We start from the raw sequence: 12,422 nt of genomic DNA, 5'->3' as shown, positions 1-12,422 counted from the left end.
GAAACCATGACAATATCCTTTTCGTCTTCAGGGACTGTTTTGTCTGATTTAAACGTCTGCTTACAGCGAAAATGAAACGCACATCTAAGGCAATTCCTAAAAATTTCGTGAAATGTGCTGACCCGTGCCCAAGATATTTGTCGCCGGGTGACACTCACGAGATGTGTGTGTACTGTTTGGGTGAAGAGCACGCACGGGATGCTCTTGAGGGAGCGTCCTGTGCAAATTGCGAGCGTTTTCCCATGAGAACGCTCCGCTCTCGTCTGGCTCTCTTCTCGAGGGAAGAGAGTTCAGCGTCTGGTCCTCGCGGATCGGGTCCCGCTCGTGCCGAGGCAGAGCGGCGACGCGCTTCATGGGGCTCCCAGATGGAGCTCGCTGACAGTCTCGAGGGGGGCGTTAACCTCTCGGACGCGTCATCGGCTGACGAGAGTGAGCTGCAGGGGATGACGGAGACTTTTCTCCTACTAATACTGCAGCGAGTGCTCTTCAGGCCGGGCAAGAGATGGCTGAGGAGGATGATTTAGATCCTCAACCTCGTCAGCCATCCTGCCCCGTGTACGCAGAGTTGGTGGAAGTTATGGAGCGCGCCACTGACAAACTTCAGTTGCCATGGCGGCGCGCTCAGGGAGAGATCGTTCGCGGTCGTTTGGATGATCGGTTTCTCCCTGAACATAGACCACCAGCTCAGCAGAGCCTTCCATTCCATTCCTGATCTCCATTCAGAGATCGAGAGGGCATGGAAGAAACCGTACTCTGCCCGTATTCATCGACATCAGCAGGGTAACTTCGCTGATGTTGAGGGGATCGGTGAGTACGGTTATGTGTCGATGCCGCCCGTTGACGAGACGTTTGCGAACTATCTCGTTTCTGGGCGGGTGTCGACACTAAAAGCTCCGACTCTGCCATCCAAGCCCCTTAAAACCACGGCTCGCTTGAATGGCAGAGCGTACACGGCAGCAGGTCAGGCTGGTGCTGCCCTTCATACCATGGCAGTGCTCCAAGCCTACCAAGCTGACCTGCTGCAGGATCTCGACCAGGGGGCAGGGCTGTCCCCTGAGGCGGTCGCTGAGTTGCGCCGGACCACAGATTTGTCCCTACGGGCCACTAAACAGACTGCTGCCGCGATCGGCCGATCGATGGCGGCGATGGTGGCCACAGAGGGCCCCAGCCCAGGCAGGCGGGAGGACCTGGTCCGTCTTGGTCTGAGGACCGTAGGCAGGACCAGAGGTCTAGTGTCGCCTCTCGTGCCCCCCCTCCATGGAGGAGTAGGACACAGAGGAGGCGAGCCTCCCGCAAAAAGAGGGACTTAAGGGAGGTCATTCAGCACAAGCGCTGCAACGCTCAGTGGAAGTAGGGTCTGATCTCCCTGGAGGGCTTTTTCTACCAGCCCTCTCCCTCTTCTTGACTCCCCAGGCGTTTACGTTACACCAGCCCTGGGGATGGGCCTTATGATGAGAACTATGTTCTGGTGGGCCGCCGTAGCAACTGGTTGATGTGAGCGCCTCTTTTAGGCATGTAAAAGTGGTGGACCCCAGATTCATTGAGAACTCTCTGGCGAGTCTTCACTCTGCACGCCGCAGGTGAACTTTTGGTTTGTAAAATTCTGTGTGTATAACTAACACTGATTGTATTTCTCTACAGACCCTGTTCCCTGTATAGACCTAGGGGGTCATTCTTAGAGGAGCAATTAAAGTATGGACTTTAGGGCCCTGAAGCCTCCCCCAGTTGGTGGCTAGAACGAATTAGGAAGAAGCTCAAAGAAGATTTGGCTTCTGTGCTGAGTATGTGATGGCCTTCCTGTCATAACATTTTATATGCGTGGTGGGCCACCGCTCATTTCTGTTAGCCTCAGGGCTATTAGCCACCCAGAGGGTAGAGTAGTTGGTCTTCCTAGAAAAAAAAAAAAAACTTTTTTGCTTTAGGTTTAGACTGACGCTGGCGCTTCAGATAGATCTTCAGATAGATGTCCTGCCTATCGGTTTGTGACATTGGTATCCTGAGTACTCGCTCCCCTGAGCTCTGTTGGGTTTCAGTAGGTTGAGTGTTTTCACGGCCTCTCAATCAAGTAGGCTGTGGCTCCTCCGAGCCCTCAGGTAGATCTATGCTTGTAGGTCGGCCCTCATCCGGGCCGCCTCTGTAGCTGGCCTAGGCTATGCTAGGGATGTTGGAGGCGTGTTGCTAAGTATAGCTGGCACATTCATTATGTGTTAGGCTTCCTCCCCTTGATTTCAGCCTCCTCCCTTAAATGGGAGTTGTTGGCCAAGGCCCGCCCCTTTCTCTGCATTCAGGGGTGATAGAGTAATGCAGGGTGGTAGCTGAGGTAGGATCAGTCTGGCAGGGTTAGGCCATCTTTCGCTCTGCGAAGTGAGAGTTTGTCAGACCCTGCCGAACAGAGATGTTTTTGGGCCTCTAGAGCTGGCTCCACTCAGCCCGTTGAGCTAATCGCTCGACCGATGGGTTGAAGTGGGTTGGCTTGCAATTTAGCCCCCCCGCTCCCCTAGGCTGGGCGCAGGACAAATCCCTGTCACCCTTTGGAGCCACTTGCAGGCCTGTTCCCTGTCTAACATTGCAGGGGCATATGGTTGTTACTCCCCCGCTAACTCAGGGTAGTTTTGAGTAGTCCATTCTCAGCTCTGTATGTATCTACCTCACACCACGATGGCTCCGGTTGAGCAGGGAGTTCTAAACTACATTCCATTCCGGTTTTTGAACTCCACTCCCTTTGAAGCCAGAGCATTGCCATGGGCTGATGCCTATGCATTTAGTAGGTAGGCCCCTAATGGGGCCTCCACTAGGCAGAATGGCGTATGTTGTACTCCCCTGCTATAAGGGTATTGCTATTTGCTGAGTACACTGCCTCTGGCAATGTGATTAGGTACCAGGATGCTGTAGCAACAGATTTCTGCCGCAAAGGCTGCAGTTGGGTAGTAGGCCCCAGCAGGCCTCCTTGACGGAATAGCCCCCAATAGGGCTCCTAGGCCAGCTCACCTTCGATGGTTGGCCCTGGTAGTTCGGGCAGAAGGCTCACTGCTGATTAGTAGGCCTTAACAGGCCTCCTCTGAGGTGGGTCGCAACATTGTGGAACATACACTTGGACAAAACTATAGGAAAAGTTTTTAATAGTATGGTTCCAGCAGTGTTCGGTAAAGTAGCAGAATAGACTCGCTATCAGCTAGCAGGCTCGCCCAGGCCTCCCTGTTAGGCGAGTCCCCAGCAGCAGTTACATCCAGCTGATTAGACTGTTTCAGGTAGTAGGCCTCTTCAGGCCTCCCTGAAGGTGGGCTCCCACATTTTGTGGTAGTCAGGTAGTAGGCTTTACTAGGCCTCCCTGAGGGTTTAATCCCACATACTGTGGTTACTAGGTGGCAGGCCCCACAGGCCTCCCTGGAGTTGAATTCCCGCTTCTTTGAACTGTCAGGCAGTAGGCCTTATAAGGCCTCCCTGAAGGCAAAGCCCCAAAGACAGTCAACTGGACTGCCAGTCTGGCTCACTATCAGCTATGGTTTTCAGGTAGTAGGCCTCTCCAGGCCTCCCTGAAAGTAAGCTTTCCTGCACTGTGTTTATCAGGTAGTAGGCCTCACTAGGCCTCCCTGAAGTTGAGCTCCCACATACTGTGGTTGTCAGGTGGTAGGCCTCACCAGGCCTCCCTGGAGTTGAGTTCCAAATGACTTTCAGTTTCCACTTAAGGTGGTTATCTGGTAACAGGTAGTAGGCCTCTCTAGGCCTCTCTGTAGGTGAACTCCCACATATTGTGGTTTTCAGATAGCAGGCTTCACCAGGCCTCTCTGAAAGTGAGCTCCCACATACTGTGGTTGTCAGGTAGTAGGCTTCTCCAGGTCTCCCTGGGAGTAGTTTCACGGTGATGCTGGGTTTCGTAAGCTAGTGGCCACTTACTTTCAGTTTAGCAGTCCTTATCAGGCAGCTACTGGAGGTGAGTTTGCGCCCTGGCTCGGCTCAAGTTTTTATTCTCTGCTACGGGTTCCCTCCTGGAACCTTTTTTATCCTGCTACAGCCTGGTTGCCTACCAGGTAGATCTTATGCTCCCCTCACTGAGGGTCAATGTGAGTATGTGGTCTCCTGAGTCTGGTCCGTCGGTCGTAGGCCTCTCATGAGGCCTCCCAGTTAGATCAGTCCTAAGGCCCTCACAGGCCTCCTCAGTGTTTTTGAAACACAAACATTGGGTAGATCCGTGGATCGAGTAGAGAAACTCCCCTCGCTGGCAAGGGTTGTAAAGCACTACGCTGAGTCATACTCTCCAGGATATCCCGTCTCTGAGATCCGGGCCGAGTGGTTCACTGCCTGCTCCGCAGTTCCTCGGGCTGGATGCCTTCCTAAAGGCAAGTGTCCAGAGGCTCTGTCTTCGGACAGACAGGAAGTGGCCAGTCTGTAGTGTCTTATGTAGTGACACCAGGTCAGGCCTGCCTGGTTGCTTTTCAGGTGGTACATTCCCCTGAATAGTGACTGGCTGGGGTTCCCTCGGGTTCCCTAGCCACATTCCCTAGAAGGGACCCCTTCTAAGAAGTTGAAGTTGTGGTCCTAGGCCCTTGAGCAGGCCCAGGTAGACCTTTCACTAAACTATGTTTATGGAGGTTTTCTGTGGTATCATATAGCTTGGGCTATGACCGTAGGGAGTGCTGTCACTGACAGCCCTGTGTGACCTGAGGGTGAGTGGTTCTAGCGTTCACTGAATGCTGGTTCTGACAGTTGTCACTGCCATTGGGCATGCACTCCCTTTAGCATGGCGGCGTGGGTATTTCGTTCCCCATAGCGTCGTTGACGTATTGTCGAAGTTCCCTTCGAAAGGGAACGTCTCAGGTTACAAATGTAACCTTGGTTCCCTGAGAACAGGGAACGAGACAATACGTCTCCCAGCCATGCCTCAGGGTCTGCCTGCCAAACAGTCCCTTCAGACGAAAGGATATTGTCATGGTTTCAAGGCGCCCTTTTTATATCCAGGTCGCACGCTCATCATTCAAGCTGATGATTCACGGCTGTCGCCGGTCAGCATGATTGCTGTGAGTTGATATTTGATTTCAGACACCTGTCACACCTGAGGCGTTCCCCATAGCGTCGTTGACGTATTGTCTCGTTCCCTGTTCTCAGGGAACCAAGGTTACATTTGTAACCTGAGACGTTTTTGTTCGGTGTTTTTGAAAGTGTTTTTGTTCAAGATTTGCAATTGTGTTTGGATTTTGTCACATGTGGAAAACGCAATTGAAAATATAATTTGCAATTCCTTTTGAAAATTGTCCTTCCGTTGACAGGCTCTATAGCAGACTACACTGCTCTCAGGTGTAGATCTTTGCTTCAGAGCTTAAGTGTTTGACAATAGTTCACCCTAAAATGAAAATTGTCAATTATTATTCACTCTGGTCTGAAAGCTCTCGAATATCATAATAAAATATCTTAACTTGTGTTCTGAAGATGAAGGAAGGTCTTACGGGTTTGTAGCGACATGAAGTTGAATAATAAATGACAGAATTTTCATTTTTGGGTGAACTATATGTTGAACTACCCTAAGCAGTGCACATCTACCTACATAGGAGTCTTTATATACTTTATATACATTATAAATTTAAGGACATCTTTAAATGATTTTACATTTAAATTTAAAGAATGTTAATTGTCAATGTCATTTCACTGTGTATTTAAATAGCTAAACATGTCAAAATGTAATAGTTAAACAGTTAGACAGGTCATTCAGAAATAATTTTTATTTATTTATTTTGCATTTGCTGGAAACAAAAAAAAGGGAAATTCCATGTTGTTTGTCATTGGTACAAATTTTTGAATGTCAGATGGCATTAAAAATATTATTTAACAGTCTAAATAACCTGTATTCTTCATTATTTATTAATCCATGATTGCTTTGTTAAGCAAAAGTGAAATTATGAGAATAACCCAGCAAGAATAACCCAGAATCATAAAAATGCAAACCCACAAATGGTAAAAATGACTCTATCTTGGGTTTTCTAAATAACCCAGCATGCTGAGTTAAAATGTGTAAACCAGCATGCTGAGTTACTTTAACCCAGCATGTGTTCTGTCCAATATTTACCCAGCGCTGGGTTGCCAATTGGGTTATTTTTAACCCAGCCATTTTTAGAGTGTATGTGGATATTTTAATGCACACAGTACATTGTGGGGAAGTAAAAACACTGATATAAATGGATTAGAAGTAGAGAAATGTATAGATGATAAGGAGTTGGTGTGTATTAATGATGGAAAGGGCACACGGTATAATAGTACAAGTAATACGGAAAGTGCTATTGTTGTAACACTATCAATTGAAATTGCAGGAATTAGTGCATGGGAAGTAAAAGGTAGGTCAACAGTGGGTAGTGATCACAACCCAATAATAACTAGGATTGGCACAGAGGTACACCAGGATGAGTAAGTGAAAATAACAAGGTGGAAATTAGATAAAGCTAACTGGCAGAAATTAGTGAGAGTAAGTGTGTGGAAATACTGAGTAGAGATATAACAGTTGTGGAGGAAATGAATAGTGTAGTAGTTGTCACCATTATACAAACAGCAGAACAACCAATTCCAAAGAGTACAGGAAATAAACAGGGAAAAAAGTGTGCTGTGGTGGGATGAGAGCTGTAGAATAGCAGTTAAAAGAAGAAATAAAGCATTTAGGCAGCTTAAAGCTCATCACACACTGGAAACTTTAATTAGCTGGAAGTGAAACTCAGTTGTCAGACATATGGGGAACAATCAGAAGAATGAGTGGATTTGGTAAAAAGGTTGAAATGCCTGTGCTATGTAGCAATAATAAGAATGCAGTTAGTAATGCAGAAAAAGTAGAGCTTTTGGTAGAAACTTTTGTGAAAATCCAAAGTCCTGGATATTTATCCACAATAGATAACCAGTATAGGAATCAGACATTGTAGGAAAACCCTGGAATGAAAGACAGTGGATTTGTACCAGGAGGAGATATGGACCTGCCTTTTACTATGTTGGAATTAAAAAGGGCTATCCTAAACGCAGGACAAACAACACCGGGGAAAGATGCTATATGTTATATAGACCCGTCAAGTTATAGACCTATAGCGTTAACATCACAATAAGGGAAAGTCATGGAAAGGATATTAACAGATAGGTTAAGTTACTATATGAAAAGTAAGGGTCTCTTTTCAGCATATCAGTCTGGATTTCGTAAGGTTAGGGGAACAATGGATTCTATTTTGTGCTTAGAAGCAGAAGTAAGGAAAGCACCAACTAATAAGGAAAGTGTAATTGCTGTGTTTTTTGACGTTGAAAAAACATATGGTATGCTGTAGAAGGATGGATTTCTCATAAAACTTGTCAAATTAGGAATAAAAGATAAATTAAAGTAGTACAACTGAAATTGTATGCACAGGATTTGGAACAGGTTAAGGTGGTGAGGTTTCTAGGATTTCTCTTTGATGAGAGATTGACCTGGTGTCAGCATATTGATAAGGTCAGAAATAAGTGTAAGAAGATCAACAACGTGTTGAGATGTCTATCAGGGCGAGACTGGGGAGCAAGTAGAGCTTTGCTAATAAACATCTATCAGGCTCTCATGAGAACTGCCTCTGACTATGGTTCCTTAGCGTATATGTCAGCATCGGAATCTAACCTTAAAAAGCTTACTGTGGAGCATGCAAGGGCACTCCGGATTTGTACCAGGACATTTAAAACATCACCAGTAACCGCTTTACAGGTGGAGGCAGGAGAGATGCCGCTACGATTTAGGAGGGTCAATATCATGTTGGCATATTGGACTAATTTACAAGGACATAGTATGGTGCCCCCCACAAAAAAACTGTCTTGCAAGAATGCGCAGAGCATAATAAAAACAATTTTACTAGTTTCGGATGGGGAATGCTAAGGCTCAATGCAGGTCTCAATCAGTTGCAAATAGGACCCACTGTGGCAATATCAACGATACCACCCTGGAAATGTATAAATCCATTTGTAAATGTAAGCTTACAACAAATACTAAAAGAAAATTCAAAAATAATGCCGCAGTGGATAATAGTTCAAAACTATGTAGAGCAGTATCAAGAGAAATTATTCATTTTTACGGATGGATCAAAGCAGCCGGAAACAGGCCATACTGGTGCAGCATTTTTTATTGCTCGGTATGAAGTAGTAGTCAAAAAGAGACTACAGACTATCTGTCAGTTTACACTGTGGAGTTGATATCAATTGGCATTAGAGTCGAGATGTTATTATAGCCTCAGAACACCTGTGAGATCAAAGACGGATAAACTGGATGTAATTCAAGTTCTGTTGCTTTTATATGAAAATAAATAAAATGAACAAGACACGCATTTAATTACATACCAAAGAAAATAATTTTTTTCTTTAATACAGCCATATGTGTTTTTATTTATTCATTATTTCTAAAAATTAAATTACATAACCGAAAGAGACCACACTGTCAGATAGTTTGGGAATATTCACACATAACATATACACATATAACACGATATTAGAGTTTTAAAACAAACATTTTAAAAGAGAACATTACATCACAGTTGTTTCAACCAATGAGCATTAAGCTATGTCGTCAGCAAATCGTTTCCCATCATGCTTTTGATCAGAGCAGTTGGTGGAGATCAAGTCGTTAGGCTTGTTCAACTTCATGGAGCTCTGCGCAGACCGATCGTCGGCTGACTTGAAGCAGTGCATATGCCGGTTAGAAATTTTGTCCGACTTGATACAGCGTGACTGTGACGTATGGCACACGTCACAGTCACGTGTCGTCCACGCTGTATCAAAAGTACCGCGAGAGCGATTTGAGAATAGCCGGAAAACTCAGCCAGCTCTGAACTCTGAAGTGCGGCTGCACAGGTTCTGATGACGACACAACTGATCCACGATTGGCTGGATTCACTGATGACACAGATGACGTGCGTTTCAAGTTTATTGCGACTTCAGTTTCAGAAATTCTTTTAAAACAGTTCAATAAGTTTTTATGTCATCTTCATCTTATAAATCATATTTATTAAATATAGTTTTTCTGTATTTACTTTATTGTTAATATAAAGTTTGTATATGTTTATTTTGCATGACTTTCTTTTTTATACAGACCTTTTACAGTATTCAGCAGCATAACCTATTAAAATTAGCATTTTTAATAACTAAAATGTTAATCTTAAAAACATACAATCTAATGTAGTCATAAATGTATGCTCCTATACAAATGATACATAATACATTATGTTCCTCCATTTGTTTGTTTTATTCATATTCTCTAGTTTATTTTGCTGTGTTTATACTTCACCTGCGTGTGGTTAGCAAACTGCTAACAACTTGCTGTAACTTCAACTTAACTTGACAACATTCTGTTCACTTTCAAATAGTTGGTCTAAATCAAAATATAAATCCAACAGAATTGTGCTTTTCTGTATGTGAAAATCAGTGGTGTTATGTTTAAAATGTTAAAAAGAGCTCAGCAGGAGGGTACTGTAAATCTTGTTGCTGAAACCTTCTTAAAAAACAAATACCCACCAGGGAATTTTTTTATAGGTTACTTTTATCATTTTGTATTAGCAGAAACACCCATGTCATACTGCTAAAGTAAACAAACGCCACGTGATCTGCCATGACTGACGTAATTGCAGCAAACTGCGGGAGCCACAACGTGTCCGGCTTCATATCTCCGTTTGCAGCTCCTCCCCACCTGCACGTGGCTACTCTCGCCGATCGGTTGCATCCAGCAGCAAGTGAAGTGAAATGAAGTGAATGGAAAAGCAAAGACAAGTGAAACCCATTTTTAGCACTTCCGTTTCACGTCAGCAACCAGCAACAAGTCTGATAGATGTAAATCTTCTAGTAGCTGTGCGTGCAAACTGCCATCGTAAATCTTGCAGAGACGGCGAGCTTGAGCGGGGAGTTCTTTGGCGTGAGTGAGCAGGAGTAAGTATTCTGATTTTGTATAGTATTTTAAAATGTAACGCCAATACGCAATATTAAGTTAATTGCCTGTAAGCTTCTCCTCCTGTCTGTATGGTAATTTCTCTACTGTGTGACAGAGAGTCGAGTGGTTATGACACAATCATTAGCCTATTTTTACAAAACTGTTTCTACGGGGCCATAATGTAACATAGAAGGTAATGGAGCCCTTTAAACATTGTCGTGTATCTTTAGAAATATATAATGGACAAATGGAGTCTTTAAATGCCTCAGATGTAAAGTTATTCGCTGTCAAAGTGACGCCAAAATGAATGGGATGTCAATGTGATGCTAACGCAAGTGAAGTTCTGCTACAAGATGGCAGCACGCGGCTGACTTCAACTTCCGGTCGACTTCCTTGCCGCCTGGATCAAGTGCGCCCAACTGCAGAATCCGACACGTGCGCCTTGCGTAGACGAGAGATTTTTGGCACACGTCAGCATGACATCAGAGCAAAGCGGACGTAACTCAGACACATTATAACCGGCATGCATCTCGCGCTGATCACCGGTGATCGGTTATTCGCAGATTTTGCTCATGTCAAACATTTTGCTCATCACACACAAATGTGTGTGGTTCGGGTCGGGTACGGAATTATAGTGTTGCTGTAGGATAACAGGTCGAGTGTTCTGTCAATAACTGCGGGTGCGGGTTTATCAAAAGGGGTACGTGCAGGTCTCCGCCACGGCTTCCTATGTTGAGGAAACAGGATTTTACCCTCTGGACAAGTTTTAATGCATAAACAACCTGTGTGATCATATAACCTGGGATTATCAGAGATGGGTGAAACATTTTTGTCCACCCCAAAGACTTGTAAATCCATTAACTGATTGTCTTTTCACATATTTTTATATTATTATTAATATAAATATTGTTTTTTTTTTATCTATTATAAACATCCTGAATAGCCTAGTTAAGATTATGAATTTTTACTGGAAATGCAAATTAAAGGTTGATTTAATATAGCCTATATTAAGTTTCATTTAGTCTAATAAAAAGACTTTTAAAATAGGTCTAGTCTATATCAATTCGCATAGTTTCACTTGTAAAGGAACACACTCATTTATCGTCATATAGCCTATGTACAGGCTTCAATAAATTAGAATGTCATGGAAAAGTTCATTTATTTCTGTAATTCAACTCAAATTGTGAAACTCATGTAATAAATAAATTCAATGAACACCGACTGAAGTAGTTTAAGTTATTGGTTCTTTTAATTGTGATAATTTTGTGGTAATTTTGGCTCACATTTAACAAAAAAATGACTCCTAGCTTAACCTTTGACAAACAGCTCCCACCAGAGGGGAGGAAGAAGTAATGTTAGACATGGCATAATACTCCCCGTCTGGTATTAAGTATAATACCACTCTTAATTTATGTATTCACAAGATAATTGATGACATAAGCAAAATAACCTCTGTAATAGGTAATAAGACAGTTTTAGCATTACCACTTTTAGTTCCAGTTTTCTGACTTTGCCATTTGAGTCGACTATAGCTTTGGTCACCAAAGCTTTGGCCTTTGATTACTTTTAACCTAATTATCTTTCAGAAGGACCAGGTCTCATTTCCTTGATATTAGGTTTGTTGTCTTTGTTGTTGTTCTTAACTGGGTAAGAAGCCTCCAAACTTTGCTGACTCCAATTCTTTGAGTAGATATGCAAGTTCTATTAACTTTTGGGGTTCTTTGTTGCTGATTTTAGTGAAACAGTCCTGTTTATCAAAGATTGTTTTGTCAATTATTTCTGGACTCCCAAAGTTTACTTCTAGTCGAGACCGTGCCATTCTACAGCTTGCTGCTGGATAAGCGACGCAAACAGCTTGTTCTATTTTCACTTATTCTGAGGACTGCGGTCCTAGTATGGCAGGTTAACAGGAGTGTGATGATGAAATGGTAGCTGTATGGTGGGCATTCTGGGCTGACTTACTTGGTATGGTCTAGGAGTGGACATGCTGTTCAGTCTGTCAGCATCTTGTGTGATATGGCTTGTGGCAGTCGTGGTGGGCAGTGCAGGTGGTATCATGAACTGTTCATTATCACGGGAATCTGGCTCTGCTTTAACGAGGGGGAGGCAATGAAAACTTGATCCAGAAAGACTGTCCACATAGTCCTTTGTGCGCTTTTCAACAGTCTCCTGTGGAAATTATGTGACATCCATCGTTATATTAATTTCTCCTGACTCAATCTCTGCTGTAGCCGCTTCCAAAATCGCAGCTTCTTTTGCTGCTGCTGCAGTAAGATTCCAGTACTTCTGCCTTTCTTTAGATGAATGTTGCACGTGCTCTTACTGCTTCCGCTTTAGCTTATGCTCTGGTTGCTGCAATACTTGCAGTGGAAGATCTTGAGCTCTTGGAAGAGGCAGATATCAGTGACCTGGTTTCCAGTTGATTGAGTGAGACATTTGATGTGGTCTGCTGTTGCTCCTCTGCTTTCTCTTTAACATCACTAAATTATGGTAGCTGTTATGTTATTGTACCCAGGAATGTAGTGGA

At 43.8% G+C, this 12,422-nt stretch overlaps 1 protein-coding gene across 1 annotated transcript in view; it reads left to right on the top strand.

The window, feature by feature from the left end:
• LOC128018438 (globoside alpha-1,3-N-acetylgalactosaminyltransferase 1-like) overlaps positions 1-12,422 on the top strand; it is a 113,360-nt gene that overhangs the window by 68,783 nt on the left and 32,155 nt on the right. The window lies entirely within an intron of this gene.

This window comes from Carassius gibelio, chromosome A8 (genome assembly GCF_023724105.1).
Source record: "Carassius gibelio isolate Cgi1373 ecotype wild population from Czech Republic chromosome A8, carGib1.2-hapl.c, whole genome shotgun sequence".
Lineage (NCBI taxonomy): Eukaryota > Metazoa > Chordata > Actinopteri > Cypriniformes > Cyprinidae > Carassius > Carassius gibelio.
The sequence above is the reverse complement of the archived record's forward strand: the minus strand, read 5'-3'. Positions and strand labels throughout refer to the sequence as shown.